The sequence below is a fragment of the Crinia signifera genome, chromosome 2, assembly GCF_055691185.1.
Source record: "Crinia signifera chromosome 2, ASM5569118v1, whole genome shotgun sequence".
Lineage (NCBI taxonomy): Eukaryota > Metazoa > Chordata > Amphibia > Anura > Myobatrachidae > Crinia > Crinia signifera.
Genome location: NC_139218.1, coordinates 176,748,301 through 176,775,556, shown reverse-complemented (window position 1 = coordinate 176,775,556; position 27,256 = coordinate 176,748,301). Strand labels below are relative to the sequence as shown.

The 27,256-nt window shown below is 47.4% G+C and overlaps 1 long non-coding RNA gene across 1 annotated transcript in view; it reads left to right on the top strand.

Annotated features, from left to right (window-relative positions):
• LOC146060232 (uncharacterized) overlaps window positions 1–26,843 on the top strand; it is a 31,990-nt gene extending 5,147 nt beyond the window's left edge. The window contains exons 2-4 of the long non-coding RNA XR_014470404.1: window positions 3,036–3,101; window positions 25,801–25,913; window positions 26,192–26,843. This is a non-coding gene — a long non-coding RNA (uncharacterized LOC146060232). The remainder of the gene's footprint in view (window positions 1–3,035; window positions 3,102–25,800; window positions 25,914–26,191) is intronic.
• The last annotated feature ends 413 nt before the right edge of the window (window positions 26,844–27,256 follow it).

Below are 27,256 nucleotides of genomic sequence, written 5' to 3'. Positions count from 1 at the left end.
ATACATACATACATACATACACACACACACACACACACACACACACACACACACCAGAATATCTATATGTAGAAGTCCAAGTAGAGCAATCAATGTACTTACAACACAGGCAGCTTTTTGTAGCAGGGTCAGCTCGAGCCCATCCTCCATGAGGTCCTCCAGGGCCCCTTCACTACATGCAGTTTCCCCTGACAGACCTGGTGCAGTGTCACCCGCGCTCCCGCCGGCGACCACTGCAGGTAAACTGTTCCGGGGCAGTTTCCTTTCCTTTCCCTTCCCCCACCCCTAGGTAAATGCTCGTTGCCTAGGGGTTCCATTTAAACAGCGCGCCAGCGCTACCAGCCGCACTTCCGGGTAGCGCTGGTCGCGCTGTCATCCTCTGACAGACACTAGAGGTACAGCAGTACCTCTAGTGTCTGTCTCCTCCGAGGCGGCGGCCATTTTTGAAGGGGCCGTCGCCATACACGGAGACTTGTGTATGGCAGCAGGACGCGGAGACAGCACAGCAGCAGCCGGGCAATCCACACAGACGGCCCGGCCCAGCCACTACATACCGGCCCGGGGGGCATGTGGCACCCTGCCCCCCGGCCCAGCCCGCCCCTGCCCCCAGTTACCGCATGCATCTATTCCCCTTGGCAATGAGCTTGTAATCCCACATAGCAACAAGCATGGAACCCCTGGCAATGTGCATGGAACCCCTGGCAATGAACATGTAGGTAAGCAATACTTAGGGCGGGATGTATTAATATACATCGCCGCACCCTTCGCCGGCTGTCCGCCGCGATGCCAGCGCATATCTACTAACATATGCGGCTGGCATCGCGGTGCGGTAACGGAGACCCCCCGCGATACCTGTACTGTGGTCTGCGGGGGGTCTCGTCACCTCCCAGCCGGCTCCTGATGCCTACACGCCGGGGACAGCTAAGCAGGCTGTCCCCGACGCCTCCTCCTCCCCCCTGCAGCCGGAAGGACGTCCGTCTGCGTTGATAGGGGGAGGAAGGGCTTACCTTCTGGGGTCCAGGAGGACCTGCAAGTAGGTAAGCCCAAGGGAGGGGGAGAGGGGGGGTCGGCGAGGTGGCGGGGTTGCGGCGACGCGGCGAAAAGAAGCCCATAGGCTTCTATAGGGTATCGCCACCCAAGGGTGGCGATACCCTGCCCTGCGATAACGATGTGGCTGGGTAATAGTACATAGAAAAATGCGGTAAAACGGGGGTTTTACCGCATTTTCCCTTTAGTACATCCCGCCCTTACTGTATGTAGCATAATTTTTAATAGGCATTATGGTGTTTGGCATAATATGTATTGGAGATTATGGTGTGAGGCTTGTCATGTAATGGGCATTATGGTGTAAATTTTTAATGCGCGCCTTTGGCGCGCAATGCCCCTATTTATTAAGCATATTGTGCATTACTGCTCAATCTGTTTAGTATAGTGCAGGCATGTCCAAATGATGTCCCTCAAGCTGTTGTGAAACTACAAGTCTCATCATGCATTGCCACAGTTTTGCTATTAGGGAATGCTAAAACTATGTCAAGGCATGCTGGGACACGTAGTTTCACAACAGCTGGAGGGCCACTGTTTGGACATGCCTCGTATAGTGTGTATTTTGGCTCGATCCATGTGGCAAAATGTGAATTTTGCCTTAATCTGTGTGGCATAATGTGAATTTTGCCTTAATCTGTGTGGCATAATGTGAATTTTGGCTCAATCGGTGTGAATTTTGGCTCATTCCATGTGGCATAATGTGTAAGAGGCAAGTACAGTATAAGGGGGTTACGATTGTGTTGCATGATTTGTATAAGGGGTATATGGTGTGGTAAATTTAGGTGACCATATAAAAGGTGCTGAAATGTTGTCTACCAAGTTTTGGCTTTCAGTATTCTTTTTATGACTTGAATGCCGCCTCACCCCGCAAGTATCTTAGGACATTGGCATCCTGTGGGTGCACCTTTGGAGGGCACCCGCCAATATATCTCCCTGCATTTTTCCTATGCCAGCCTCCTGCCTTTTCCAGGCATATATAATTAGTTGAAAGTATTTACACAAATAGAGACACACCCATGAGCAGACCACCTAACCAGAACACTGGTCATGCCCCCCACATTATTAGGTGCTGGCCACCACCCCTATTATTGCGCATAATAGGCCCTTGATCATTTTCAGCTCCAGGCCCATTTAGACCTTAATCTGGCTCTGGTCCAGGCTTGCTGCATGTTAAACGGAATCGGTACATCTGTCAGACCACACTTAGGTCTACAGTCATTAGGTCGACCCCACTAGGTCGACTGGCAGGAAGGTCGACATGGGCCAAGGTCGACATGACTTAAGGTCGAATTTGCATAAAGGTCGACATGAGGAAGGTCGACTGGTCATAAGGTCGATATGGGTTTTTCACTATTTTTTTACCCGAATGTCGACATAATCGACATGGACACAGTTGGCAATGAGAATCGGACCCTCGCATTGCTCGCTTCGCTCGCAATGCTTCGGGCACGGTGGCTCGCTTCGCTCGCCACAGCTTTAATAACCTCCACCACGCCCTAGTGGATGGTAGCGCATGAAATACCGCCTGTCGGCACATGTCGGCTCAAAAAACATTGAAAAACCCATGTCGACCTTATGACCAGTCGACCTTCCTCATGTCGACCTTTATGCAAATTCGACCTTAAGTCATGTCGACCTTGGCCCATGTCGACTTAAGTCAGGTCGACCTTCCTGCCAGTCGACCTAGTGGGGTCGACCTAATGACTGTAGACCTAAGTTCATTCTAATAGATGACCGCTTCCCTGTTAAACAACATAGCCCTCTCCCAACCTTCTTATGTTGAGGATGACAATGCAGCAGTCGTGCAGGAAGCAGAAACTACCACACCTACGGTAGTGAGGGGTACGCAGAGGGGGAATCTGATGCGTAGTGAGATTATCAGGCACTACTTCTCAGGTAATTACATGTGTACTTTATCCTAACCTGTACCTTTGCTGTAAGTGTGCTCACATACAATAAACCAATTCCCATACATTTTCATCAATATTTAGGGGAGTAGTCAGAGTCCTACAGGCGAAGCTGGTGAACCGGAGTTATCCCTTGCTGACTACATGCTGGTAAGTACATTAATAAAATGTTGTATACCAGTGGTGTCAAACTCATGGTTTCCTCAGCTGTTGTGGAACTACATGTCCCAGCATGCCCTGCCACACTTTAAGCAAACCACTATATCAAATTTGTGGCAGAGCATGGTGGAATGTGTACTTCCACAACAACTGGAGGGCCATTAGTGTGACATCACTGTTGTATACCTATTCCAGTTAAAGGCAAACCCACCAGAGCATTTGCACCCATACCTACATACAGGGATGGATTGGGAACTAAAAGTGGCCCTGGAAATTTTTTGGAAGTGGCCTCATGTGGGAGGCACCAAATCAACAATGGGTGGAGCCAGCATAACAGTAGGTGGGATTAGTACATCACTATATGTCAAGACATCGGTAACAGGATGACTAAAGCTTAATAACTTGTGTTGTGTTGGAGGGACTGCAAAATGTGAATGGACCCTGTATGTTTGCCTGGCGCTAACCTCACTTTACACACTCTCACCTTCAGGCTGTTGATACTGGCTCTGTGGAAAGAGCCTGCAAACACAACACACACTCACTAGGATCACAGTTGTCACTTACATAGATGGATGTGTCACGTTAGCTCAGCACCTGGATATGAACACAGCAGCCCTCACTCAAAGCTGCACTTACACTATAAACAGGATAGCGTTCCCATCCACACTAGCCTAAAAACATACAGGCCCTAAAACTGGCCTCCTAATGTGTATCAAAACTACAGGCTATGTGTGTAACTGTGTACTATACTTCACTAAGCACCCTACACTAATGGGGCTCACACACGGGGCAATTTCAGGGCATTTTCTAAGCGATCTCACTAGGGGGGAGATTCTCTAAACTAAAAATTTTGGAATGCTCTAAGCATCCCCCGCCGGGTTACCGGGTCCTCCGACCTTTTCATACCCACACTATCCACGTCGGCGTGGAGTTGATCTTATATAGTGTGGCGAGCCCGAAGCGTGGTGAGCGCAGGGAGGGGATGCGGAATACATGTGAAGTAATGAGCGTCCGCTCGCCACGCTTCGGGCTCGCTGCGCTCGTCACACTATATAAAATCAACTCCACGCTGACATGGATAGTGGGGGTATGAAAAGGTCGGAGGACACGTACCGCTGCGCTCGCCACGCTTCGGGTTGGCGCTGATCGTGGGGTGGCGTTAACAATGGGGGTCATTTGACATAGTCATTACCCATCAGGGAGGGTGTACAATCAAAAATCGGGTCTGGGGGGCATTTCACATAGGAATCAGGCATCTGGGTGCCTGTACAATTAAAAATCGGGTCCAATCGCGTTGCATCGCATCGCATGCGATGCAAAGCGACCGATCTTTGGTTGTACAATAACATAAGATAAAAAAATCGGGCGCCCAGATAATACACAAGTACCCAGGGTCCTTCCAGGATGGTAGCATATTTAGGTGCTGCCTGAGGTAGCTCTGTTCTCTAGCCAGCACAATGAAGGAGGCAGCAGAGCTGGCTGGAGACAGGAACATGAAAGAAGCTGCAGCAGCAAGCACCCGACAATTCACCTTGTGTTGGCCTGCAGCAATTGACCATGGTGAGTAGTCTGTGGATGCAGCTACACCGCACCAACAACCCTTACAGCCCTGTTTGGTCCTTTGCTACAGCCAGCGCAGCCAGAAAATCATTGTAAGAATACACACTGAGCCAGCTCTGGCGTTCATGCAGCCCTGCAATGGCCCCTGTAGTTCCAGTGGGAGGTAGGGAGCCACATCTGAGCCAGCCCTGTGTGATAAATGTATATATGTTACATAGTTTGGTTGGTGATTTACGCCATCCCCATAGGGGATATGACATACTCTGCCATTATATAGATAAGTGCCTTCACAGAAGGCAGCCCAGACTTTAGTAGACAGAATAACGCCATTTTTATTACTATAAAAAGGTGGAACCCCTCCCAGAGGGCAGTGGACTATCCTAAAGGGAATTCCCCATAGACTTTCAACCCAGCCTGATGGAATCTCCCTGTTAGAAGGGGAAAGCTATGTGAACCATAGTGCTTTGCTAAATAAAGTTTTTCTGCTCGAGGGCAGAGCGGGACGGTACCCAGCGCGAGGAAGAAGTTATAAAAGAGAGTGACAGTTGTTTTAGGCGCGCAGAGTCCCTGAGGCAAAGTAAAAAAAAGGCAGAGCTGCGCAGCTGGATAAGAGACAGAGAGCGGTGCTGTGTACCGGAGAGTGATTACCGGGAATCCTGGTGTGCAGCAGCGGGCAGAGTCCGGCGGCAAGTGCAGGAGACAGACGGCGCCATCGTGAAGACTGAGGGAGTCGCGTCAGAGAAGAGGCGGGCCGCGTCGTCACAGGGGCGGCGCCATTACTGACGGAAGAGCTCCGATGTCATGGGAGATTGAGAGGCCGCATCAGCGTTGACGGAGGCGGCACCAGAGGCGGAGTTGAGGGCGGCGGTGAGCGGCTGTTCCTTATTGTACAGGGGAGTGGTGAGTGTTAACCCGGCCCCAAAAAGGCAGCCACCTTCACGCTTGGACCAACCCCCATAATATACGCAGCATAGTGCAACTGCAGCCCCTATAAGTCATCCTAATAGGGAGGAGACATTCCCAGCCTAAATACTGAGCCAGCGCAGCACAGATAGAGAAGGACAGGGACTGCAAGAGGCATTGTGACATGCTGCAGCCTGTCATATTTTGCACAGAGGAGTTTAGCCGAATCGGAGCATCAGCTAGTCACATATACACTGTTGCTTTCTCCAGCAAGTGCCCACAAATAATTAGTGACATAGAATGCCATTAAAACCATAACAGTGGGTAACAGTGCGGCATTCCTGTATAAAAAGAGAGGAACAGTACAGCTGCTTGCTAAGTTACAGCTACTTTATCTGAGACAAGTGTCCTGCTGTCAGGGTAACCAGTGACCTCAATGAGTGGATAAGCGTCACATTGGAAACAGCCAGAATAAATGATGACACAGTAATATGGTGTCGATTGTGTGTCCTTCCTGACTAACTATACAGCACAATAGATTCAGGAGCATATTTAGTCAGGTATAACAAGACTGGGTGGCTGAGCCTGAGGAGCGACAAGTACCAGTGAGAGGTTGTGAAGCATCGACAGTCATAATATTGCCACGCGTCTCGCTTACATCGACAGATGCACACATAGGGCTAAACCCGGCTAACAAGCAGCCAGGGGACGCCAAAAGAAAGAGACATATCCACGTCCATAGTAGACGCAAGGGAGCCACATCCTATTCGCAAGAGACAGGGAGCGCTTCCTAGCATACAGGGAAGAAAGTATATAATCCATACCAGGGGCTAAACCCGGCTTTCGTTAGGCCAGGGGACGCCCCCAACAGGATCTTCAGAGTGGGAGATACAGAGTTGCAAAGACCAAAATAGGAAGAGTCAGTGCAGGAAATTACAGTCAACTTACCTCTACGTCTATTATAGTCAGTGTCCAGCAGCTCAACCTAAAAGAGAACAGTTCAATTTAAAGAAACAATTTTATAGAACAGTTTAGTCACGTTTAGACAATGCTAAGCTACACATAGGTATACCTTATTGCGCAATAAGTCAGAAATACTTGGTCTGAGTGTTATTATATGATTCACTTACAGTGTAGAGTAATTAAGTGTTGTTGAATTTACCATTGTTATTTCCTAGCGTCAAAGGTAGGATAATATGTTATGTTTATTGTGAGAGCCTGACAAGCGAGGAATTCAAGTGGAGAACAGCCAGGTTCCGGTTTAATAAAATTTGCATTGAAATGGTAGTGTATTTCATGTGATTACTCCTGCGAGAGAAAAGTTACACTGTAATATTGTTGATCTCACATATTGTTTTAACGTATAATAAAAAGAAACAAACAGTTTTGGAAATCTAACGTGCAATCCTTGAAGTAGAAGAAACCATCTACATACTTACCTGGGAAATACGTTCTGGGATTTCACAATTGCGGAAGTCAGCTGACCTCAGACTGGAGATTACGCTGAATAGTAGGGTATTATCTGTGCACTGAGAAGGTGTGTTTCGAGTCGACTAGCTGCTGCACTCAATGGGTGACCTAGAATGGGTAAACAATAGATAGTGGTGATCTGTCTAGGTTGGTTGAAACATAGGATTGGAGTATCACATGGTCTACTGCATACTTGCCTACTTTTGAAAAGCAAAATGAGGGAGATTTTAGATGCTAGCAAAATGCACCGAGGGCAGTGTCGCGCAACATTGAAGGGGTGTGTCATGTTTCAACCAAAGGGCGCAGTGGCTGGTGGAAAAAAAATATATGAAGAGCTGCATACCACCATAGCAAGTATGTATATGGCAACCTACGAACAGAAACTGTACAATTGAAACCAGCAATCATGTGTTTGCTCCCCCAAGCCAAAACATTTCCTGCGCCCCCCCCCCCCCCCCCCCCCACACACACACACACACACATAGCATTCTGGTGAAACAAACAGGGGTGTTTCTAGACTATATGGCTCCCAGTTGTAACAGTTAAAATGTGCCCCACATACAGATATTTTAAAAATAAATAATGCACACATTTCAAAACATACATGCGGCCTCACTTCAAGGGGTACTGCCCTTTCCAAAAATGCCGCACACTGCAATTCCCGGTACTTGTTTCCTAGCACGGCCACAAAGATCATGATCGTGGGCATCGTGAGGAAAAATCGGGGGCATCGCGGCCATCGCATGCACTAAAAAATCGGGTGCGATGGCCGCGACGCGATACCCGCGATTTCCCCATAGGGAACAATGTTAAATGCCTCAATTTAGCCGCGATGCCCCCGATTTCCCATAGGAAACAATGTTAAATGGGTCAATTTACCCAAATCATCATAGGGAACAATGGTAAATGGCCCAGAAACCCCCCAAAACACCCATGAACAGTGAAATGTCCCCCCAAAAGTCTTTTACGCCACCCCACAATCAACGTGAACCCGAAGCGTGGCGAGCGCAGCGAGGCCGCGAGGGGCGGCGGTACGCGTCCTCCGACCTTTTCATACCCCCACTATCCACGACGGCGTGGAGTTGAGAATAGAATAGTGTGGCGAGCGCAGCGAGCCACCGAGCCCGAAGCGTGGCGAGCGCAGCGGATACCTGTGAAGCCCGCGAAGGGAAGCGTTTACCTGTGGCCCCCCATTGTGTCCGCCACCCCCATGATTGACGCGAACCCGAAGCGTGGCGAGCGCAGCGAACCCGAAGCGTGGCGAGCGGACGCTGATACCTTCAAAGATCCCTGCGTCCCGTCGCGGGCTTCACAGGTATCAGCGTGCGCTCGCCACGCTTTGGGCTCGGTGGCTCGTTGCGCTCGCCACACTATTCGATTCTCAACTCCACGCCGACGTGGATAGTGGGGGTATGAAAAGGTCGGAGGACGCATACCGCCGCCCCTCGCGGGCTCGCGATTTCCCCATAGGGAACAATGTTAAATGCCTCAATTTAGCCGCGATGCCCCCGATTTCCCATAGGAAACAATGTTAAATGGGTCAATTTACCCAAATCATCATAGGGAACAATGGTAAATGGCCCAGAAACCCCCCAAAACACCCATGAACAGTGAAATGTCCCCCCAAAAGTCTTTTACGCCACCCCACGATCAACGTGAACCCGAAGCGTGGCGAGCGCAGCGAGGCCGCGAGGGGCGGCGGTACGCGTCCTCCGACCTTTTCATACCCCCACTATCCACGTCGGCGTGGAGTTGAGAATAGAATAGTGTGGCGAGCGCAGCGAGCCACCGAGCCCGAAGCGTGGCGAGCGCAGCGGATACCTGTGAAGCCCGCGAAGGGAAGCGTTTACCTGTGGCCCCCCATTGTGTCCGCCACCCCCATGATTGACGCGAACCCGAAGCGTGGCGAGCGCAGCGAACCCGAAGCGTGGCGAGCGGACGCTGATACCTTCAAAGATCCCTGCGTCCCGTCGCGGGCTTCACAGGTATCAGCGTGCGCTCGCCACGCTTCGGGCTCGGTGGCTCGTTGCGCTCGCCACACTATTCGATTCTCAACTCCACGCCGACGTGGATAGTGGGGGTATGAAAAGGTCGGAGGACGCATACCGCCGCCCCTCGCGGGCTCGCTGCGCTCGCCACACTTCGGGTTCACGTTGATCGTGGGGTGGCGTAAAAGACTTTTGGGGGGACATTTCACTGTTCAGGGGTGTTTTGGGGGGTTTCTGGGCCATTTACCATTGTTCCCTATGATGATTTGGGTAAATTGACCCATTTAACATTGTTTCCTATGGGAAATCGGGGGGCATCGCGGCTTAATTGAGGCATTTAACATTGTTCCCTATGGGGAAATCGCGGGCATCGCGTCTGGACCATTTAAGCCTTTTTTAGCCGCATACGACGCGACCGACCCGATTTTGACTGTTTTCAATGCATTTCAATGGGAAAATCGGGGGCATCGCGTCGGTCGCGTCGTATACCACTAAAAATGACACCCGATGCCCGCGATTGTGGCCGTGCTAGGAAACAAGTACCCAATTCCCATTAACAATATGTCACCCATTGTAATGTCCCTTAAACATTATGCTACACATCCCAATGTCCATTACACATTATGACACACTGTAATGCCCATTACACATTATGCCACACACCACAATGGCCGTTTCACAATATGCCACACACCACAATGCCCTGTACATATGCCACACACTGCTATGCCCATTACACAATGTGCCACACACTGCAATGCCCATTACAAACGACTCTATATGACACAAACCATAATGCCACTTAGACGTTACGTCCCATATACATACTGCTAATCTGTATATATATATATATATATATATATATATATATATATATATATATTCGATGGAGAGACCGCACTCTCACTTGTGATACAAAGCACAACAATGGGGTGCCCGACAAAGGGTTGTGATGCCCAGAATATAGAGTGTATCCTCCAACTGGAGGTGTGGGGCACTCTCCAGGACAACTTTATATAAGCTGAGGTTGTCCAATCATAAAGACATCTTGTTCAAAAGTACAAACGGGTTTTATTGGTCCAACATCGTCAATCCAAACATGCCCCAACGTTTCGGTCCAAAAGACCTTTGTCAAGGAGCTTTATGTCTGGTGTAATTCTCGCGTATCTGAGGCTTAGAAACCTCTTCCTAATGATACGCGAGAATTACACCAGACATAAAGCTCCTTGACAAAGGTCTTTTGGACCGAAACGTTGGGGCATGTTTGGATTGACGATGTTGGACCAATAAAACCCCTTTGTACTTTTGAACAAGATGTCTTTATGATTGGACAACCTCAGCTTATATAAAGTTGTCCTGGAGAGTGCCCCACACCTCCAGTTGGAGGATACACACTCTATATATATATATATATATATATATATATATATATATATATATATATATATATATATATATATATATATATATATATATATATATATATATATAAAGTACTGCCTTACTGTTACTTATGTAGATGGGGCGGACAGGCTGTGAACAACTAGAGAGAGCCTGCATCTTCCTCTCCGACTCCTAAAGCAGGTCCAAGCCTCCTTCTCCCTGCAGCCTGCGTGCTCAGCCAGTCACTGAGCCGCAGGCTGCTGTGTCAGATACGACTGGATAGCTGAGCCGTCGCTCAGCTATCCTGTCCTCTATGGAGCCGGTGGCTCAGGCTGTCAATCAGCAGCGAACTCGGTCCCGGGACCCGGAACAATAACACACAGCCTGTCTCCAGGGCTGCCATTAAAGATTTTGGGGCCCCAGACAGAATAAGATGGGCCCCTTACCTCTGCCTGCCCTCACTCCTCTATCCCCCTTCGATGCTCCAACCCCCAACCGTGGCACTCGCCTATCACCCGATTCCTTAAAAAGTGCTCTCGCACTGCTGAGCGCTTCTGGAAGAAATCACGCTCCCTCGCGGATTATCTCCATTTCAAATTCATTCTTTCCTCATTCAGCTCTGCCCTTGCTCTGGCCAAGGAATCCTACTTTAAGTCCCTCATCCTTTCCCAATCATCCAATCCCCGCAGGCTCTTCGCCACCTTCAACTCCTTGCTCTCCCCCCCCTCCTCCAGCTCTTCCGTCCTCCACCGTAGCCGCTGATTTTGCTACCTACTTTTCAACCAAAATCTGCTCTCCCAGGACTGCCATCACTGCTGCCATGACCTCACCCTCTCCCTCCTCCCCTCCTACATCTCCACTCCCCTCCTTCCAACCCCTGTCCTCATTTTACCCCACCACTGCCGCTGAAGTCCACTCTATCCTTCAATCCGATTCTCCCTCCACCTGCCCGCTCGATCCTATCCCCTCCAATATTATCCGTCGTCTCAGTCCGTCAGTCTGCTCTCACCTGGCTCACCTCTTTAATCTTTCCCTATCCTCTGGGATCTTCCCTTCCTCCTTCAAACATGCTCTTGTCTCCCCAATTCTCAAAAAAACTAATCTGGACCCCAACTCTCCATCCAACTACAGGCCCATCTCCCTCCTCCCTTTTGCCTCCAAGCTCCTAGAACGTCTGACCTATAATCGTCTCCTAAGCCACCTTACTGCCAACTCCAATCTAGACCCCCTCCAATCTGGGTTCCGCCCTTTACATTCCACTGAAACTGCCCTGACCAATGTCACTAACGATCTACTATCGGCTAAATCCAAAGGCCTCTTCTCTATCCTCATCCAGCTTGATCTGTCGGCTGCCTTTGACACTGTTGACCACCCTCTCAACACCCTCCGCTCCTTTGGCATCACTGGCACGGTCTTCTCCTGGTTCACCTCATACCTCTCCGAACGCTCCTTCTCCATCTCCACTCCGAGCTCCTCCTCTCCTACTACCCCGCAGCCAGTCGGTGTTCCCCAAGGGTCAGTCCTTGGCCCTCTCCTCTTCTCCCTCTACACCACCTCTCTGGGCACCCTCATCAGCTCCTATGGTTTTCATTACCACCTTTATGCTGATGATACCCTAATCTATCTCTCCTCCCCCGACCTATCCCCATCACTCCTGTCCAAGGTCTCCGAATGCCTCACGGCCATCTCAGCCTGGATGACCCAACGCTTCCTGAAACTAAACATGGCTAAAACTGAACTTCTAATCTTCCATCCCCCGAACATCCCCTCTTCTCCCACTATCTCCATCAGCATTGGTGAAACAGAGATCACCTCCACCGACCAAACGCGCTGCCTCGGTGTCATCATTGACTCCTCCCTCTCTTTCACCCCCCACATTCGTGCTCTCTCACAGTCTTGCCGCTTTCACCGACGCAACATCTCACGCATCAGACCATTCCTCTCCACTGACGTGACCAAAATTCTCATTCACTCTCTTGTCATCTCCCGCCTTGACTACTGCAACATACTTCTCTCTGGGCTACCTCTCACCCACCTCGCACCTCTCCAATCCATTCTTAATGCTGCTGCTGCTAGGCTCATCTTCCTCTCCCGCCGCTCTACCTCCGCCTCCCCCCTCTGTCTATCTCTTCACTGGCTCCCCATTCCCTTCCGAGTTCTCTTTAAACTCCTCACCTCCACCTACAAGGCTCTCTCCTCCTCCACCGCTCCTTACCTCTCTTCACTGATCTCTATCCACACTCCCTACCGTCCTCTTCGCTCCATCGCTGACCGCCGACTGACCTCTCACCTAATCACCTCCTCCCACTCCCGTGTCCAAGACTTCTCTCGCGCTGCCCCCCTGCACTGGAACAACCTCCCACCACCCATCAGGCTTTCTGATTCCCTTACCTCCTTCAAGCGCTCCCTCAAAACCCACCTTCTTCGACTAGCCTATCCCTCCTCCTAACCTCTTTTGATCCTCCTATCCTGCCTCCGTTCCCATCCGTTTCTACTTTCCTATTGTTTTTCGTTCATCCACCCACCTCCTTTTAGTATGTTAACTCTTATGAGTAGGGTCCTCCTTCCTCACGTACTCACCCTACCTCATTACCTCACCTGTGCTCCTGTCCTGTTCTTCCCTTCCTCTACTTCATCTTCAGTCTCCTCGACAATTTTGACACCTACTTCTGAACTGATGCTGATATTAGTTCTACCAGCTACACCCCTATTTATACTGTATTTTTCAACACACCCTGTACGTTACCTTGTAATTTGTTTTTTGTTTGCTATGTACGGCGCTGCGGACACTTTGTGGCGCCTTATAAATAAACGTACTACTACTACCACCCCATCTACCAGAAATAAAACTAAAAACAACCTTGTTGGATGAATTGAGCATACACACTGAATGGTGTTGGTGAACAATATCATTCAGTGACATCACAATAACGATATTGAGTGATTACACTAGACATTGTTTTTAAACATATGTGTTTGTATGGGGCTTTACACGGTACTTGTTTCCTAGCACGGCCACCACGATTTCTATCGTGGTGGTCGTGTCGGAAAAAATCGTGTCGGCCGCGTCGGGTGCATACCAAAACGCACACGACGCGATGTACCCGATTTCTCCATAGGCTTCAATGTTAAATTATTTTAACATTGAAGCCTATGGAGAAATCGGGTCCATCGTGTCCATAGGCTTCAATGTTAAATTTTTTTAACATTGAAACTGAGTCCATTTAACATAGTAAAAAATGGTAAAAGGGCCAATATGGGCCATTTCTCATTGGGTATGGCCCCGTCATGTGTGTAAAAAATAATGGCCCCCCATTGTGTCCGCCACCCCCATGATTGACGCGAACCCGAAGCGTGGCGAGCGCAGCGAACCCAAAGCGTGGCGAGCGGACGCTGATACCTTCACAGATCCCTGCGTCCCGTCGCGGGCTTCACAGGTATCAGCGTGCGCTCGCCACGCTTCGGGCTCGGTGGCTCGCTGCGCTCGCCACACTAATCTATTCTCAACTCCACGCCGACGTGGATAGTAGGGGAATGAAAAGGTCGGAGGACGCGCACCGCCGACCCTCGCGGGCTCGCTGCGCTCGCCACGCTTCGGGTTCGCGTTAATCGTGGGGGTGGCGGCCACAATGGGGGGCCATTATTTTTTACACACATGACGGGGCCATACCCAATGAGAAATGGCCCTTATTCGGCCTTTTCCCATTTTTTTATATGTTAAATGGACTCAGTTTCAATGTTAAAATAATTTAATATTGAAGCCTATGGACAAATCGGGTCCATCGCATAGGCTTCAATGTTAAAAATTTTAACATTGAAGCCTATGGGGAAATTGTGGGCATAGCGTCGCATCGTGTGCCTTAAAGTTAAGGCACACGATGCCTGCGATTGTGGCCGTGATAAGAAACAAGTACCCTTTACACCGTTCATTTATGAAACAATGATGGGGAAAAAAAATCTGTTTACACTGAAAAGCATATTTCTCATTCATATCTATATTATATAATGCAAGGGGATGTTGGCACAGGGCAGGGAAGCCTAGACTAAGGATTAGTCACAGGGCAGTGAAAGCTGGACTATAGGGGCACAGATCAGGGAGGGCAGGGCTAGGGGGGCACAGGGAAAGGAAACCAGGGCTAGGGGGGCATATGCACAGAAAAGGGAAGGCAGGGCTAGGGGGAACAGGGCAAGGAAGGCAGGGCTAGGGGGGCACAGAGAAGGGAAGGCAGAGCTCTGGAGCACAGGGAAGGCAGGGTTAGAGGCGCACAGAGAAGATAAGGCAGCGCTAGGGTGCACAGGGCAGGGGGTGTTTGGCACAGCGCAGGGAAGCCTAGACTAAGGGTTAGTCACAGGGCAGTGAACGCTGGACTATAGGGGCACAGGGCAGGGAAAGCAGGGCTAGGGGGCACAGGGAAGGGAGGATAGGGCACGGGGGGCATAGAGCAGGGAAAGCAGGGCTAGGGGAGTACAGGGAAGGGAGAAAAGGGCTAGGGGGTCACAGGGCAGGGAAGGCAGGGTTAGGGGGGCACAGAGAAGAGGAGGCAGGGCTAGGGTGCCCAGGGCAGGGAAGGCAGGGCTAGGGGGGCACACGCACATAGAAGGGAAGGCAGGGCTAGGGGAGCACAGGAAAGGGAGGAAAGAGCTAGGGGTACAGGGCAGGGAAGGCAGGGTTAGAGGCGTACAGAGAAGAGAAGGCAGGGCTAGGGGACACAGAGCAGGGAAGGCAGGGCTAGGGGGGCACAGAGAAGGGAAGGCAGGGCTATGGGTGTAAAGTAAGGCTGTAAGATGGTATGGCATTGAAGTGCTAGTTCTTTAACAGCCACTTCAGCCAACTTACTTATTACTCTTGTTGCCATATCTTGATGGGAGATATGGGTTGGGTGGTGCCTAGGGGCCAGCTCGGATCAGGACTGTGGGGAAGGTTAAGGTGTGCAACATCGTCAATCTGGACCTGTCAGCCGCCCTATACATGCAGCCGTCTGCTAGTCACACATATCGGCCTATACTCGCATGCTTTTTTTCATTTTGTATTTGTGACGTATACTGCCTATATTAATGTCTTTTACTGTGTTGCAAGTACACTGCTCATTTTCTGAATCTTCCAACAAGTAAACATACTTTGATTAATCAGTGCTATTTTACTTATTTACACATAGACCATATGATACTCTGATCCCCATTTTCAACCAACTTAGACAGAGTGCAGCACCACTATCTATTTATTGAGATTACACTACACAGGCAACTGCCTATACAACTGTCAGCGCTCCGCGGCAGTAGCGGGGCAGCTCGGCTATTGCAGGGACAAATATGTCTCTGAAAAAAGATCTGTCAGGGGGGTTTCTGGGTACTTTGAACACCTCAGCGTGCACTAGTGGCCCCCATTAACCTTAAACCAGCCTAATCCATACTGATTTTAAATGGGAGACACACTGCTGCATCCTCTTACAGTACCCCCACCCAGCATTGCTCCCCTGGTCTCCCCCTCCCCATCCCGCAGCAATAGCCTCCTAACTGCAGCCTGGCATATTTTCCCAAACCCAACCAAATTACCTTGTTTCCTCCTAGGAGGATCACTGGCTGCCTGGCCGCAGCTCACGCTGGCTCCTGCTCAGCGCGGCTATCACTGTGAGGAGGTGCTGAGTGATGGCTCTGTAGCGTGCCTCTAGCTCTGAGAGGCCGCAGCACTGCAGCAGGAGAATGGGAGTGCGGGCGGGAGGACTGGTGCACTCTGTGACGTCACAGCATTGTGCGCTCTGACACCTATAGGAACGGGGCCGGGGGCTGACTTCAATTTAGCCCAGCCAGCACCTCTGCAGTGGTAACACAACACCCAGCCACCATGATCGATTTGGTGAATGGGCTGGAGTTCGGCGGCGGCAGGCAAGTAATGCAGTCCTGACCGGCAGCGGCCACAAATCAATATTGTGTGCAATTGTGCGCATGCCTATGCATATTTGTGCTGCTGCAGCGCTGCCAGTCTCTTCCGCGCAGCCCAGTGCAGCAGCGGGAGGAGGCAGGGCCATATGGGGACATAGGCTGAGGCTTAGTTGTGTCTCTGTCTCTGACCGGCGGTGTCCCTGGCCAATTTTAGTGGGTGGAGCTAAGTGTGCAACAAGCGGCCTCATGTTCGGCCGGCCTCCCGGGAAAACTCCCAGTTACTTTAACCCCTTCCCGACATTTGACGTACATTTACGTCATGGCCGGGATGTACTTCCCGACACATGGCATAAATGTACGTCATGACTTTAAACTGTCACTGCGTCTCGAGACGCAGTGACAGAGGGACGATGTCTGCTGTCCCTGACAGCAGACATGTCCCTGCATGCCCAGGGGGGGGCTGCGATGCCGCCCCCCCGTCGGCGATCGCTGTGATTGGCTGTTCAGTGTGAACAGCCATTCACAGCGTTTTCCTGTGTTACCAGCGAATCAGACGCTCGGTAACACAGGTGTCAATCACCGCCGGGCGTCAGGGGGCATGAGGGGGTCATCGGTGACGATGACACCTCACCCCACCCTCACCCCACCTGCCCCCAAGGCTGTGATTGGTCCGTGGGACCCACGGACCAATCACAGCCAAGGCGCGACATTTAAACTAACGGTGACTGCGCTGCAGACGCCATTCCGGTCTGGAATAGCGTGCAGAGCGGTCACCGTGCCTATCTGCCGTGATACTGACCTGATCCTTGCTAATACTTACCTGATCCTTGCAAATACCTTACCTGATTACCTGATCACTGCTTGTAGCGTGCTGGACGCTTCCTGGATCTGACTTCTTGGGACTTCCTGCTGCTGCTGCAGTGTTATAGAGAGATAGAGAGAGAGATAGAGAGAGATAGAGAGATAGTGACAGAGAGAGCTATATTTTGTGTCTGCTACCCCCCCTTTTTGGGGGTGCAGGGGTTTTTTATATATAAATAACTGTCAGTGCTGCTGCTGCAGTGTCATAGAGTGATAGATAGTAAAAGATAGTGATAGATAGTGATAGATAGTGAGAGATAGAGAGATTTGTGTCTGCTACCCCCCCTTTTTGGGGGTGCAGGTTTTTTTTATATATATAACTGTCAGTGCTGCTGCTGCAGTGTCATAGAGTGATAGATAGTGAGAGATAGTGAGAGATAGAGAGATAGAGAGAGATAGTGACAGAGAGTGATAGAGAGTGTATATTTTGTGTCTGCTACCCCCCCTTTTTGGGGGTGCAGGTTTTTTTTTATACATATAACTGTCAGTGCTGCTGCTGCAGTGTCCTAGAGTGATAGATAGTGATAGATAGTGATAGATAGTGAGAGATAGAGAGAGATAGTGACAGAGAGTGATAGAGAGTGTATATTTTGTGTCTGCTACCCCCCCTTTTGTGCTGATCAGTATATCTGTGCTGATCAGCAACTTTTTGGGGGCGCAGGTTTTTTTTTTATATATATATATACCTGTCAGTTGCTGCCAGTTGCACTGTCAGTTGCACCAAAGGTTGTGCACCTGCTGCCCCTCACTGGTAATCAGTGTTGCATCACTGATCACTTTTTTTTTTTTTGAGGCTGCTGTGAGGTCTTTTTTTAATTTTTTTTTTACACACACTGTGATTTTGTGGGTGTCCTGTGGCCACTGTGCGCTGATCAGTGACGTACATCACTGATCAGCTTTTTCGGCACAGGGTTGATCTATTTTTTTTTTTTTTTGATCAAATTCCTGTTGCCTTTGAGCGCTGTTCAGTGACGGACGTTACTGACCAACATCTGTGCTCAATTTTTGGCGCAGGAGCTTTTTTTTTTTTTTTTTTAACCCCTTCAATTTTTATTTTTTTTAATTGGGATCAAATTCCTGTATAAAGTATTTTTTTTTTTCTGCACTACATACACACTACACACTACATACCCCCCGGGTTGAAATAAAGTTTGTACCCCCCCCCCTACACTATACACGTGTTGAAACATTTCACTACCAGTAACACAAAAATAAAAATGGCATCCCAAATGGCATCCCAAATGTCATCCCAATTGTCATCCCAGTCATCCAGAAGAATGTATTCAGCGGAGGAGGCATATGCCATGCTTGCCTCTGATTCTGACACAGCCAGTGAGGCAAGCGGGGAATTTGAAGGATTCATCTTAAGCTCCTCTTCCTCCTCTAGTGATGAGGGACCCCCTCAAAGACGCCCCCGTAGAGCAGCTGAGACCCCCCCCAATAATTGATCTCGTATGGACCCCACCACCAGACAATTTTGAGCCCCAGGTTCCTGAGTTTTTGGCCATGCCAGGAATCCAATTTGATTCCACAGGTCTCAGAGAAATTGACTTTTTCAAATTATTTTTCTCTGATGATTTTATAAATTTAATTGTGGACCAAACTAATTTATATGCCCAGCAGTTTATTGCTCAAAACCCCACGTCATCATTTGCTAGGTGGACCCCTGTAGATGCAGTAGAGATGACGACGTTTTGGGGTCTGGTGTTTCATATGGGCATAGTAAAAAAGCCAGAAATTAGGCAATATTGGAGTACAGATGTTCTGTACAGCACCCCATTTTACCGTATGGCCATGCCCCGGGCTCGATTTGAGACGATCCTTAAATTTTTGCATTACAACGATAATGCACAGTGCCCACCCAGAGATGATCCCACCTTTGACCGGCTATTCAAAGTCAGGCCGGTCATTGATCATTTCAGTGCCAAATTTGAAGAGATGTACATCCCAGATAAATTCATTTGCATAGACGAGTCCCTTATACATTTTAAAGGAAGGGTTAAATTCCGCCAGTACCTTCCCAGTAAGAGGGCAAGGTATGGCATAAAAATGTATAAGCTGTGTGAAAGCACCTCAGGGTACACCCACAGGTTTAGGGTATATGAAGGGAAGGATTCAAGAATTGAACCGCCAGAATGCCCCCCCTCCCTCGTAGGTGTTAGTGGAAAAATTGTCTGGGATTTAGTGCACCCCTTCCTGGATAAAGGTTATCACCTCTATGTGGATAACTTTTACACCAGCATCCCCCTGTTTAAGGCCCTTGGTTCAAGAGGTACAGCAGCTTGCGGTACTGTGCGCAAGAACCAAAGAGGCCTCCCAAAAACGCACATTGCCCAAGTAATGAGAAGGGGTGAAAGCAGGGGAATATGCACCGAAAATATGTTGTTGGTCAAATATAAGGACAAGAGGGATGTCCTTATACTGACAACAATTCACGGAGACAGTACCACCTCCGTCCCTGTACGAGGTACCAGTACCCACACCTCCAAACCTAATTGTATCCTGGATTACAATAGGTACATGGGCGGAGTGGATCTTTCAGATCAGGTACTGAAGCCGTACAGTGCCCTGCGGAAAACAAAAATCTGGTACAAGAAGCTGGCCGTGTATATCATCCAGATGGCACTGTATAACGCTTACGTGCTATTCCGTTCTACCGGCCAGAGGGGGACATTTATGTACTTTCAAGAGGAAGTCATAAAGGGCCTAGTATTTGGGAACCAGCAGGCAGAGGGCCCCAGTACTTCTAGTACTGGCCCCCGTATTGTACCAGGGCAGCATTTTCCTGATGAAATCCCCTCCACTGGAAAAAAGGGCAGGACACAAAAAAGGTGCAAAGTTTGCTATAAAAAGGGAATAAGAAAGCAAACTATTTTCCAGTGTGACACTTGCCCCGACAAACCCGGCCTATGTATAAAGGAGTGTTTTAAAATATACCACACATCTATGGATTTTTAGGTTCATCATTTCACCGTGCTTCGGGGGTCTTGCTAATGCCACATAGCACCCACCATTCATTCCACCAGAATCTGAGCCGCAAAATCCAAAAATCACTCCTTCCCTTCTGAGTCCTGCCATGCACCCAACTGGTATTTTTTGGTCACATGTGAGGCATTGCCGTACTCGGGAGAAATTGGGGCACAGATTTTGGGGTGCTTTTTCTCCTTCATACCTTCTGAAAATGAAAAATTTTGAGCCAGAACTGCATTTTTGTGTAAAAAAATGTAATTTTTTATTTTCACTGCCCAGTTGTATCAAAATTGGTGAAACCCCTGGGGGTTTGAAATGTACACTATACCCCTAGATGAATTCCCTGAGGGGTGTAGTTTGCAAAATGGGGTCACTTGTGGGGGGGTTCCACTGTATTGGTGCTTTGGGGGTCTTGCTAATGCGACATAGCACCCACCAACATTCCACCAGAATTTGTGCTGCAAAATCCAAATATCACTCCTTCCCTTCTCAGTCCTGCCACTTTTTGGTCACACATGAGGCATTGCCGTACTCGGGAGAAATTGGGGCACAGATTTTGGGGTGCTTTTTCTCCTTCATACCTTCTGAAAATGAAAAATTTTGAGCCAGAACTGCATTTTTGTGTAAAAAAATGTAATTTTTCATTTTCACTCACCAGTTGTATCAAAATTGGTGAAACCCCTGGGGGTTTGAAATGTACACTATACCCCTAGATGAATTCCCTGAGGGGTGTAGTTTGCAAAATGGGGTCACTTGTGGGGGGGTTCCACTGTATTGGTGCTTTGGGGGTCTTGCTAATGCGACATAGCACCCACCAACATTCCACCAGAATTTGTGCTGCAAAATCCAAATATCACTCCTTCCCTTCTGAGTCCTGACACTTTTTGGTCACACATGAGGCATTGCCGTACTCGGGAGAAATTGGGGCACAGATTTTGGGGTGCTTTTTCTCCTTCATACCTTCTGAAAATGAAAAATTTTGAGCCAGAACTGCATTTTTGTGTAAAAAAATGTAATTTTTCATTTTCACTGCCCAGTTGTATCAAAATTGGTGAAACCCCTGGGGGTTTGAAATGTACACTATACCCCTAGATGAATTCCCTGAGGGGTGTAGTTTGCAAAATGGGGTCACTTGTGGGGGGGTTCCACTGTATTGGTGCTTTGGGGGTCTTGCTAATGCGACATAGCACCCACCAACATTCCACCACCAAAAATCACTCCTTCCCTTCTGAGTCCTGCCATGCATCCAAATGGTATTTTTTGGTCACATGTGAGGCATTGCCGTACTCGGGAGAAATTGGGGCACAGATTTTGGGGTGCTTTTTCTCCTTCATACCTTCTGAAAATGAAAAATTTTGAGCCAGAACTGCATTTTTGTGTAAAAAAATGTAATTTTTCATTTTCACTGCCCAGTTGTATCAAAATTGGTGAAACCCCTGGGGGTTTGAAATGTACACTTTACCCCTAGATGAATTCCCTGAGGGGTGTAGTTTGCAAAATGGGGTCACTTGTGGGGGGGTTCCACTGTATTGGTGCTTGGGGGGTCTTGATAATGCGACATAGCACCCACCAAAATTCCACCAGAATCTGAGCTGCAAAATCCAAAAATCACTCCTTCCCTTCTGAGTCCTGCCATGCGCCCAAATGGTATTTTTTGGTCACATGTGAGGCATTGCCGTACTCGGGAGAAATTGGGGCACAGATTTTGGGGTGCTTTTTCTCCTTCATACCTTCTGAAAATGAAAAATTTTGAGCCAGAACTGCATTTTTGTGTAAAAAAATGTAATTTTTCATTTTCACTGCCCAGTTGTATCAAAATTGGTGAAACCCCTGGGGGTTTGAAATGTACACTATACCCCTAGATGAATTCCCTGAGGGGTGTAGTTTGCAAAATGGGGTCACTTGTGGGGGGGTTCCACTGTATTGGTGCTTTGGGGGTCTTGCTAATGCGACATAGCACCCACCAACATTCCACCACCAAAAATCACTCCTTCCCTTCTGAGTCCTGCCATGCACCCAACTGGTATTTTTTGGTCACATATGAGGCATTGCCATACTCGGGAGAAATTGGGGCACAGATTTTGGGGTGCTTTGTCTCCTTCATTCCTTGTGAAAATGAAAAATTTTGAGCCAGAACTGCATTTTTGTGTAAAAAAATGTAATTTTTCATTTTCACTGCCCAGTTGTATCAAAATTGGTGAAACCCCTGGGGGTTTGAAATGTACACTATACCCCTAGATGAATTCCCTGAGGGGTGTAGTTTGCAAAATGGGGTCACTTGTGGGGGGGTTCCACTGTATTGGTGCTTGGGGGGTCTTGCTAATGCAACATAGCACCCACCAACATTCCACCAGAATCTGAGCTGCAAAATCCAAAAATCACTCCTTCCTTTCTGAGTCCTGCCATGCACCCAAATGGTATTTTTTGGTCACATGTGAGGCATTGCCGTACTCGGGAGAAATTGGGGCACATATTTTGGGGTGCTTTGTCTCCTTCATTCCTTGTGAAAATGAAAAATTTTGAGCCAGAACTGCATTTTTGTGTAAAAAATGTAATTTTGCATTTGCACAGCCCAGTTGTATCAAAATTGGTGAAACCCCTGGGGGTTTGAAATGTACACTATACCCCTAGATGAATTCCCTGAGGGGTGTAGTTTGCAAAATGGGGTCACTTGTGGGGGGGTTCCACTGTATTGGTGCTTGGGGGGTCTTGCTAATGCGACATAGCACCCACCAAAATTCCACCAGAATCTGAGCTGCAAAATCCAAAAATCACTCCTTCCCTTCTGAGTCCTGCCATGCGCCCAAATGGTATTTTTTGGTCACATGTGAGGCATTGCCGTACTCGGGAGAAATTGGGGCACAGATTTTGGGGTGCTTTTTCTCCTTCATACCTTCTGAAAATGAAAAATTTTGAGCCAGAACTGCATTTTTGTGTAAAAAAATGTAATTTTTCATTTTCACTGCCCAGTTGTATCAAAATTGGTGAAACCCCTGGGGGTTTGAAATGTACACTATACCCCTAGATGAATTCCCTGAGGGGTGTAGTTTGCAAAATGGGGTCACTTGTGGGGGGGTTCCACTGTATTGGTGCTTTGGGGGTCTTGCTATTGCGACATAGCACCCACCAACATTCCACCACCAAAAATCACTCCTTCCCTTCTGAGTCCTGCCATGCACCCAACTGGTATTTTTTGGTCACATATGAGGCATTGCCATACTCGGGAGAAATTGGGGCATAGATTTTGGGGTGCTTTGTCTCCTTCATTCCTTGTGAAAATGAAAAATTTTGAGCCAGAACTGCATTTTTGTGTAAAAAAATGTAATTTTTCATTTTCACTGCCCAGTTGTATCAAAATTGGTGAAACCCCTGGGGGTTTGAAATGTACACTATACCCCTAGATGAATTCCCTGAGGGGTGTAGTTTGCAAAATGGGGTCACTTGTGGGGGGGTTCCACTGTATTGGTGCTTGGGGGGTCTTGCTAATGCAACATAGCACCCACCAACATTCCACCAGAATCTGAGCTGCAAAATCCAAAAATCACTCCTTCCTTTCTGAGTCCTGCCATGCACCCAAATGGTATTTTTTGGTCACATGTGAGGCATTGCCGTACTCGGGAGAAATTGGGGCACAGATTTTGGGGTGCTTTTTCTCCTTCATACCTTCTGAAAATGAAAAATTTTGAGCCAGAACTGCATTTTTGTGTAAAAAATTTAATTTTTCATTTTCACTGCCCAGTTGTACCACAATTGGTGAAACCCCTGGGGGTTTGAAATGTACACTATACCCCTAGATGAATTCCCTGAGGGGTGTAGTTTGCAAAATGGGGTCACTTGTGGGGGGGTTCCTAAATTTTAGCATCTTATGGTGCCTAGAAACCTACATGGTGCCTAAAAAATAATCTCATAAAAAGGAGGCTCCAAAATCAAGTAGGTGCTCCTTCTATTATGAAGCCTGTGGTTTGGTCAACGTGCACACTAGGGCCACATATAGGATATTTATGAAAACAAAAGAATTGGGGGAATCAATTTTTAGTCACATTTCTCTAGTAAAATGTACTGTGTTCCTTAGAAAAATGTATTAAAATTGCAAATCTGCAAAAAAAATGAAATTTTGAAATTTCACCTACACTTTGTTTTAATTCCTGTGAAACACCTAAAGGGTTAACAAACTTCCAAAATGCTGTTTTGAATACTGTGAGGGGTGCAGTTTTTGAAATGGTATCATTTATGGGGGTGTCTTACATACAAGTCCTCAAAGTCACATCAGAACTGAACTGGTCCCTAAAAAAATCAGTGTTTGAAATTTTCTTGAAAATTTGAGAATTTGCTATTCATATTGTAAGCCTCCTAGTGTCCAAAAAAATTAAAAGGAAGTTGAAATTATGATGGAAACATAAAGTAGACATATGGTCTATGTTAGTTATTAACTATTTTGAGTGGTATGATTATTTGTCTCACAAGCAGAAAATTTAACATTTTGCAAATTGCAAAATTTTCCATTTTTTCACGACATTTTGGTATTTTTCACAAAAAAACACAGACTGTATCGACCCAAATTTACCACTAATTTGAAGTACAATGTGTCACGAAAAAACAATCTCAAAATCACTGGGATAAGTAAAAGCAAAAAAAAGTTATCCCCACTTAAGTGATACATGTCAGATTTGAAAAAAAGGGCTCTGTCAGGAACGCAAAAACTGGCTCTGTCAGGAAGGGGTTAATGGCCAATCCGCCCCTGCCTACATACAGTATTACCATTAAACCATTTAAGTATTACCAAAAATACATTAGCAGTAAATAAATCACCGAGACATTGGTATGGTAAATGACATTTTTACTCGTGTATTTAAAAAATAAGGCTCCTTTTAGTGGGCCAAACATTTTGGCATGTCAACAAAAAAAAGAAAATTACAAGTGCTTACTAAATGTGTGATGAAATGGCTCATTTTTTGGATATCTGAGCACGCGCACATCCTCCCTTGGCACCTGACCCAGGGGGTGAAGTGGGTGAGCCATCACTTGGTGTACTTGAAACACTACTTACAGTAGATGTAGGTGCCCCTAACAAATTAAGCTCCATATGATTAATTTGACCCTGCATAGCAATTAAGGCATTGGTCTGTGCAGTAATAGCTTGATTTTGGCTAAGAATAGTTTCACTAAGGGTGGCAATATGACCATTGTGTTCCCGTAGGGCAGGGCTGGGCAACACCGGCCTACCAGATGTTGATGAACTACACATCCCAGCATGCCTTGCATCAGTTTCAGCATGGCCACATAGCAAAAATAATGCAAAGCATCCTGGGCTGTGTAGTTCATTAACATCTGGAGGGCCGGTGTTGCCCAGCCCTGCCATAGGGCATTACTCATTTCAGACAAACGTGTGTCCAGGGTAGTAGCCATCCGGACTTGTGTGCCCACAGCAACACGTACACTGGTGGTCATTTTTTTGACTTGCTGGAACAAGTTTCTAATGTAACCTTGTATGTTGCCAATTTGCTGGCTTTGCATGGCCATGAACTCAATCTGCTTACTTTTAAAATTATGCAATGAGTTAGCTATTTCTGCAGGGGTAGTTGGTGTGTGGGGTGATTGGGTGAGTGGGGGTTGGTTGGGTGTCACCACAGTTGTTGCCTTATCAGTCTGTGATGTTGAGATGGTGTCTTCTTCAGGTGAAAACGACTTGATAGGCTGGAGAATTATTTTCATTTCGTCGTCCATCATTTGCAATGATTCTGTGTGTTGATGCCCTAGTTGTGATGTTCCTGTGGATACAGAAAAGTTGGTAAGTATTCAAGCATACTAGTGCAGTATATGTGTAGTTAGATGTTACTAAGGTGTATTGAGGGTTACGTCACATAACAATGGGTATTATGTACTTACACATGTACCACGTGACTTAATGTAATGATAACATTGATAATAAGTGATGGCTGGTTCTCATTACATTCATTTCCGTTGATATGTAGCAGCAGGAGATGAATGTAATGTAGGTTATTGTGTATGTGACATGGTTGTGTGTACTGTATGTGTAATGGTGTAATTTTTTTTTATTACCTGCAGCCTCTGCATCGGCACCAATTGGTCTGGAGTGCTGTGGTGTGGTAGCACTTTGGGATGGATAATCTACAAAGGAAATGATGGACAGGCGTTCAAGACCTTGCATGGACAGTATTTATGCCCAGCATGTTTATTTATGTTACAAATAACCCCAAATACTCACATGGGTGATGGTTACCACTAATTTATTTTATTATTTTGCCATCTATATTTAAAAAAAATTATTGACTGATATAATAAATATTGATTTTGTTGTGGTGTATAAATGTCTGTATATGCTTCAAATACAAAAGACAGGAAAAGCGCCCACTGTTAGGAGCTGATGCTCACGTCTCCAGAGTCCACAAAAAAGTTCTCTATTTTCCTCCAGATGGGTATATGCAAAAAAACACAAATGAGAAAAACACAATGTGTAGTCCTGTTTCTCAATACAGTTATAGTTTTTTGGGGTCTTTAGGGTCACTCAGAATTCCCTCCTTCTTTCCAGTGTTGTTCTATCTTTAAGGGTTCACCACGTGTTGTCTGATTTGTATATAAGCTGGCGTACATGTATGCTTACATATATCAGGGGCTTTCAACACACATCAGGGTATCTTTATGATAGGTATTCTTACTTGTATGCTTACTTTAAGCTATATGGGGATCCTCACATCAAGGTATCTTTAACCACGGACACACCTCCAGTAAATTTTTCACGTAGTTTTATTGTAAAAAAGGTAAATTCATATATACATAAAAATGATTTCCGAAATGTTAAAAATTGTATACCAGTTGTTATGGATTGTTCTAAGGCCCAGGTTCGGGAGTCACAAAAAGATGTTATATACCCGGGAATGCTCACCAATACCAAGGGTCTCTCACAAAGAACATATACTGGATATACCTTAAAAACAGCAGCACCGCACCGATGCGTTTCGACCCTCAGGTCTTTATCAAGGTGGTGCTGTATGTGAATCCAAACAGGGTTTAAATACCCTAGGTCTCCTCCCCTTCCCCCTTGTCACAGGTGGGTGTGGGAGGTTGGCAACTCTTTCATAATACATCAAATTCATAAAACATCGGTGTAAT